Raw genomic sequence first — 6,000 nt, 5'->3', positions numbered from 1 at the left:
GCAAGAGGGGTCACTGCAGTCCCTGGTTCAAATCCAGACTGCATCACATCTGGCCATGATTGGGAGTCCAATAGACAATTGGCTCTGTGTTGAAAATGCCTAACCACTTGTATAATCTTTTTGCATACACTTCAAACAGACATACATACCCCACCAGACACACCACTATGGGTTTCCTCACGTTACCCAAACCAAAAACAGACAATGCGTTGCATGTCATTGTGGAATGCTCTGCCACCAGAGGTTACTCAGACAAAAAGCAAGTAAAACATTTTTGGGGATAAAAAACATCTCATATCACTGTGCCTCTCCTCTTTCCAAATATCTAATTTTACTGTGTTTTATATAGGAATATGAATATGTATATATAAATAGTATTTTTGTTGTCTCTTGGAGTAAAAATTTGTTTGTTTGGAATTGCATGTAATATCTTATGTTGTTCTAGTCTATTATTGTTCTGTACATTATCATGTATTTGTACATTTTAGGAGGACCCCAGGAAGAGTAGCTGCTGCATGTGCAATAGCTAATGGGGATCCTAATGAACTAAACTTAACAAAAATCTATTGGTTTCTACATTAATACACACATTAACACACAGTGTTCCTCTCTCACTGTAACTCCTTCTGTTAGATACAGGTGCCGAGGTGACAGCATTCTGACCAGGATCCAGGGCGAGCTCTGTCTTTATTAATCATTAATTTTATTAATCATTAATCATTCATGTTGAGGCTAATGACACAAACGAACAATGGAAAGACATGAAAAATGCACACTATTGTAAAAAAAATTGCAAACAACCGCGGGAAGGCTACTTAATCCACCTCTCCACAATGATCACCTGTGAGCAATCACTTGCTTATCACTCTCAGTACCTGGCCCAGTTGCTGCTGCCTTCCAGGGTTGTGATGCATGTAGTGGAAGTGTAGAGTGGACGACTACCCATGCCCTAAACAACTTCCATAACAATACTATGTTTCTACGGGTTGGGGCAGATAAGTCAGGGTTGCGGTCAATTCCATTTCAGTTCCAGTCAATTCAGAAAGTAAACTAAAATTCCAATTCTAAATGTTCATCTTTGAATTGCATAAAAGAGAATTGGACGTATGCTTCCGTATGCTTCCTGAATTGACTGGAATTGAAATGGGATTTACCCCAACCCTGACAGGAGTAATACTCCACTGAGGAGGGTGAGTCTATGAGGGCTGTGCCTCCCAGGCACTGGGAGAAGAGCCAGAATGGCATCATAACTAGGGCCAAAGATACAGAGGGTGCCACAGAGGAGCAGCGCTTGCCACGGGTGATTGAGGGGGTAGCTAGGAGAATCTGTCTGCCTCAGAATTAACCCCTGCATTCTTCAAACCTGACTGAAAAGTAAGATATCACATGATATCAGGTATGACAAAGGGGAATTACAGTAAGGTTTTTTCCCCCAGTATGATCAGCATTTTCCACGTAAAGTTTTTTTTTAAGGGGATTTAATTTCCAATGAACAACATCTGAATGCTTTCACAAGCATATTTTATATAACAGGAGAGCATATTCAATACGATTCTGGTCATGTGGCGGTTACAATGGGTATGAATTCACTTTGCTTGTTGGCTCATTAGCTCACTGCACACTAAGGGAATTATAGTCTCCTGTTAGTCACTGGCACACCAAACCATCGTCCCACCTGAGTCATTTTGAACTCCCACACATGGCTCCGAAGGCCTATTTCCTTTCCAAATCTTGAATATTCCGATGTAGCAGCTCTTTTAACCTTCCCCTACCTCGACTCTGCATAATCGCATTGGGCTATCGTGCAGCGACTGGGAGTCGCGCCTCACACAAAGCATTAGCGACACTACACTTGAAAGGTACAATAATGGCAGCAGGCAGGCTGAACATTGACCTCCCATGTCTCCTGTGCATTGTGATATGGATACCATGAAGGTGCCATGTAATTGTGAACATCTGCCTGATGACCCAGTGGGGTTCTCTCTCCCTCTCTCTCTCCCTTTCTCTCTTTCCCTCTCTCTCTCCCTTTCTCTCTTTCCCACTCTCTCTCTCTTTCCCTCTCTCTCTCCCTTTCTCTCTCTCTCTCTTTGAGACTGGAGAGGCTTGAGGCTTGGGAATAAGACGAATGTTGTTTTTCTCCCTGGAAGTTTGCAAGGGGGAGGGGGAATTTATCGTGAGGCTCTGCTGTCAAAACTTTCCAGAAACTTAGACTAAAACACAAACTCGCTCGTAATCAATCTCTTTGTCATTTTCAATTTCTCAAAAAAGTCTGTTCAAACAATGTCCTCTAACCCTTATTCGACCTGTCACATTAAGATTCGACAGTGTTGTTAACGTGTGGATCCAGGGCAAGAGTCTAGAAGATTATACATGCATTCCCTGTTCTTCTTTCATACAACTATGCATGATTGAGCTCTACTATTTGACTATGCCCTGTCAGCAACATCACAGTCCTATGATCCAAGCTCTCTTTGGAATTTTGGAATAGGACAACCCTGAACTGTCTTCCTATTTTCTTTGTTTACTGATGTGTAACCAGAAGAGTGTCCCACTACTGCTGAAACATGCATATTTTGGATAAAACATGGATGATTTGGATGTATTGCGGCCCCTGGCCTTCTCTACTTGGTGGGGTGTGACTGTGACTTCAAGGGTATCCTTCAGCTCCAGGGTATCTCTCAGCCCTTAGCTTACACACACACACGACACACTATCACACACACTCTTGACACAGTCACACACTCCTGACACACACATGTATATTTGAGTCATTTAGCAGATGCTCTTATCCAGAGTGACTTACAGTTAGTGGATTCATCTTAAGATAACTAGGTGAGACAACCACATGTCACAGTCAAAGTACATTTTTCCTCAATAAAGAAGTTATCAGTAAAGTCAGTGCTGGTAGAAAATGTTAAAAATAAAATTGAGGTGTCTTGCTCCCAGACAGACTAAACAACTTCTTTGCTCGCTTTGAGGACAATAAAGTGCCACTGACAAGGCCCGCTACCAAAACCTGCGGACTCTCCTTCACTACAGCCGACGTGAGTAAAACATTTAAACGTGTTAACCCTCGCAAGGCTGCAGGCTCAGACGGCATCCCCAGCCGCGTCCTCAGAGCATGCGCAGAACAGCTGGCTGGTGTGTTTACGGACATATTCAATCAATCCTTATCCCAGTCTGCTGTTCCCACATGCTTCAAGAGGGCCACKATTGTTCCTGTTCKCAAGAAAGCTAAGGTAACTGAGCTAAARGACTARCGCCCCGTAGCACTCACTTCCGTCATCATGAAGTGCTTTGAGAGACTAGTCAAGGAWCATATCACCTCCACCCTACCTGACACCCTAGACCCACTCGAATTTGCTTACCGCCCCAATAGGTCCACAGACGACGCAATCGCAACCACACTGCACACTGCCCTAACCCATCTGGACAAGAGGAATACCTATGTGAGAATGCTGTTCATCGACTACAGCTCAGCATTTAACACCATAGTACCGTCCAAACTCGTCATCAAGCTCGAGACCCTGGGTCTCGAACCCCGCCCTGTGCAACTGGGTACTGGACTTCCTGACAGGCCCCCCCCAGGTGGTGAGGGTAGGTAACAACATCTCCACCCCGCTGATCCTCAACACTGGGGCCCCACAAGGGTGCGTTCTGAGCCCTCTCCTGTACTCCCTGTTCACGCACGACTGCGTGGCCATGCACGCCTCCAACTCAATCATCAAGTTTGCAGACGACACTACAGTGGCAGGCTTGATTAACAACAACGACGAGATGGCCTACAGGGAGGAGGTGAGGGCCCTCYGAGTGTGGTGTCAGGAAAATAACCTCACACTGAACGTCAACAAAACAAAGGAGATGATRGTGGACTTCAGGAAACAGCAGAGGGAGCACCCCCCTATCCACATCGACGGGACAGTAGTGGAGAGGGTAGAAAGTTTTAAGTTCCTCGGCGTACACATCACGGACAAACTGAATTGGTCCACACAGACAGCGTGGTGAAGAAGGCGCAGCAGCGCCTCTTCAACCTCAGGAGGCTGAAGAAATTTGGCTTGTCACCAAAAGCACTCACAAACTTTAACAGATGCACAATCGAGAGCATCCTGTCAGGCTGTATCACTGCCTGGTACGGCAACTGCTCCGCCCACAACCGTAAGGCTCTCCAGAGGGTAGTGAGGTCTGCACAACGCATCACCGGGGGCAAACTACCTGCCCTCCAGGACACCTACACTACCCGATGTCACAGGAAGGCCATAAAGATCATCAAGGACAACAACCACCCGAGCCACTGCCTGTTCACCCCGCTATCATCCAGAAGGCGAGGTCAGTACAGGTGCATCAAAGCAGGGTCCGAGAGACTGAAAAACAGCTTCTATCTCAAGGCCATCAGACTGTTAAACAGCCATCACTAACATTGAGTGGCTGCTGCCATACTTGTAAAAAAATGTATCACTAGCCACTTTAAACAATGCCACTTAATATAATGTTTACATACCCTACATTACGCATCTCATATGTATATACTGTACTCTATACCACCTACTGCATCTTGCCATCTTTATGTAATACATGTATCACTAGCCACTTTAAACAATGCCACTAAATATAATGTTTACATACCCTCATCTCATGTGTATATACTGTACTCGATACCATCTACTGCATCTTGCCTAAGCCGTTCTGTACCATCACTCATTCATATATCTTTATGTACATATTCTTCATCCCTTTACACTTGTGTGTATAAGGTAGATGTTGTGAAATTGTTAGGTTAGATTACTCGTTGGTTATTACTGCATTGTCGGAACTAGAAGCACAAGCATTTCGCTACACTCACATTAACATCTGCTAACCATGTGTATGTGACAAATAAAATTTGATTTGATTTGATTTGGGATTTGATTTGATTTGATACACACATTCCGGATACACGGACACACACTCCTGATACACACAGACAAACATCTTTCTCCCTCTAAAACAGGTTCCCTCCCTGTTCGCCAGACAGGTGGATAACGTCGCCCTCCCGCGCTCTGTGTTTCTGACAGGAGGAGTTCCCAGGGCTGCTTAATACATGCTGATCATGCCTTAGGTTTGCCCTTGAGTGATTACAGAAGCCTCTGTGCGGTGCTTCTGAAGAAGAGGTTGTGTGAAGTGGATCCACTCTGATACTTCTGCTCTGTGTCACAACATGACAGAGAGACCTTTTATGTACCCTTCTCACACTACTGAGTTGTACTGGTAAAGAATCCACTATAGCTGCTAGATAGGATCATGTATAATGAAAAATCTGAGTCAGCACAGTCCGGTTCGGCAAAATGGTGTGAAAAGGGTATCAGTGACTTCCCAGAGGAATGAAAAGCTGCTGAATGGTTTTCTCATCACACACAGTAAAGACGCATTATGCTAATGCAGAGTTATCGCCTAAATTATTTTACCTATTTGTGCTTCTACTTCTGTGCGAAAAAACACATGGGGTTCTATTCAATCAGATCTGCTTTAGCCGACATCTGCATAGAGGTTGTTTTGGCGATTTTGGAGGTGAAACTTCATTAGGGAGAGTTAGACATTTACTGGGGGGGTAACAGCATCCCTGTTACAGCATGCAGGGATATGAGCCAGATGGTTGAGCTCATTCTCCCTGCTTGTTACTATGATGGCGCCAGAGGGAATGGCTGCCGTCTTATTGGCTCTTAACCAACCATGCCATTTTGTTKGTTTTTTCCACGTTGTTTGTAACTTGTTTTGTACATAATGTTTCTGCTACCTTCGCTTATGACTGAAAAGAGCTTCTGGACATCAGAACTGCGATTACTCACCTCAGATTAGATGAAGATGTCACGCCCTGACCTTAGAAAGCCTTTTTATGTCTCTATTTGGTTTGGTCAGGGTGTGATTTGGGTGGGCATTCTATGTTTTGTTCTATGTTGTCCTGATTGGGAACCATACTTAGGTAGCCCTTTTTCCCTCCTTTCAGTGTGGGTAGTTAACTTTGTT

Source organism: Salvelinus sp. IW2-2015, linkage group LG34, assembly GCF_002910315.2.
Source record: "Salvelinus sp. IW2-2015 linkage group LG34, ASM291031v2, whole genome shotgun sequence".
NCBI classification, from domain to species: Eukaryota; Metazoa; Chordata; class Actinopteri; order Salmoniformes; family Salmonidae; genus Salvelinus; species Salvelinus sp. IW2-2015.
The sequence above is the reverse complement of the archived record's forward strand: the minus strand, read 5'-3'. Positions refer to the sequence as shown.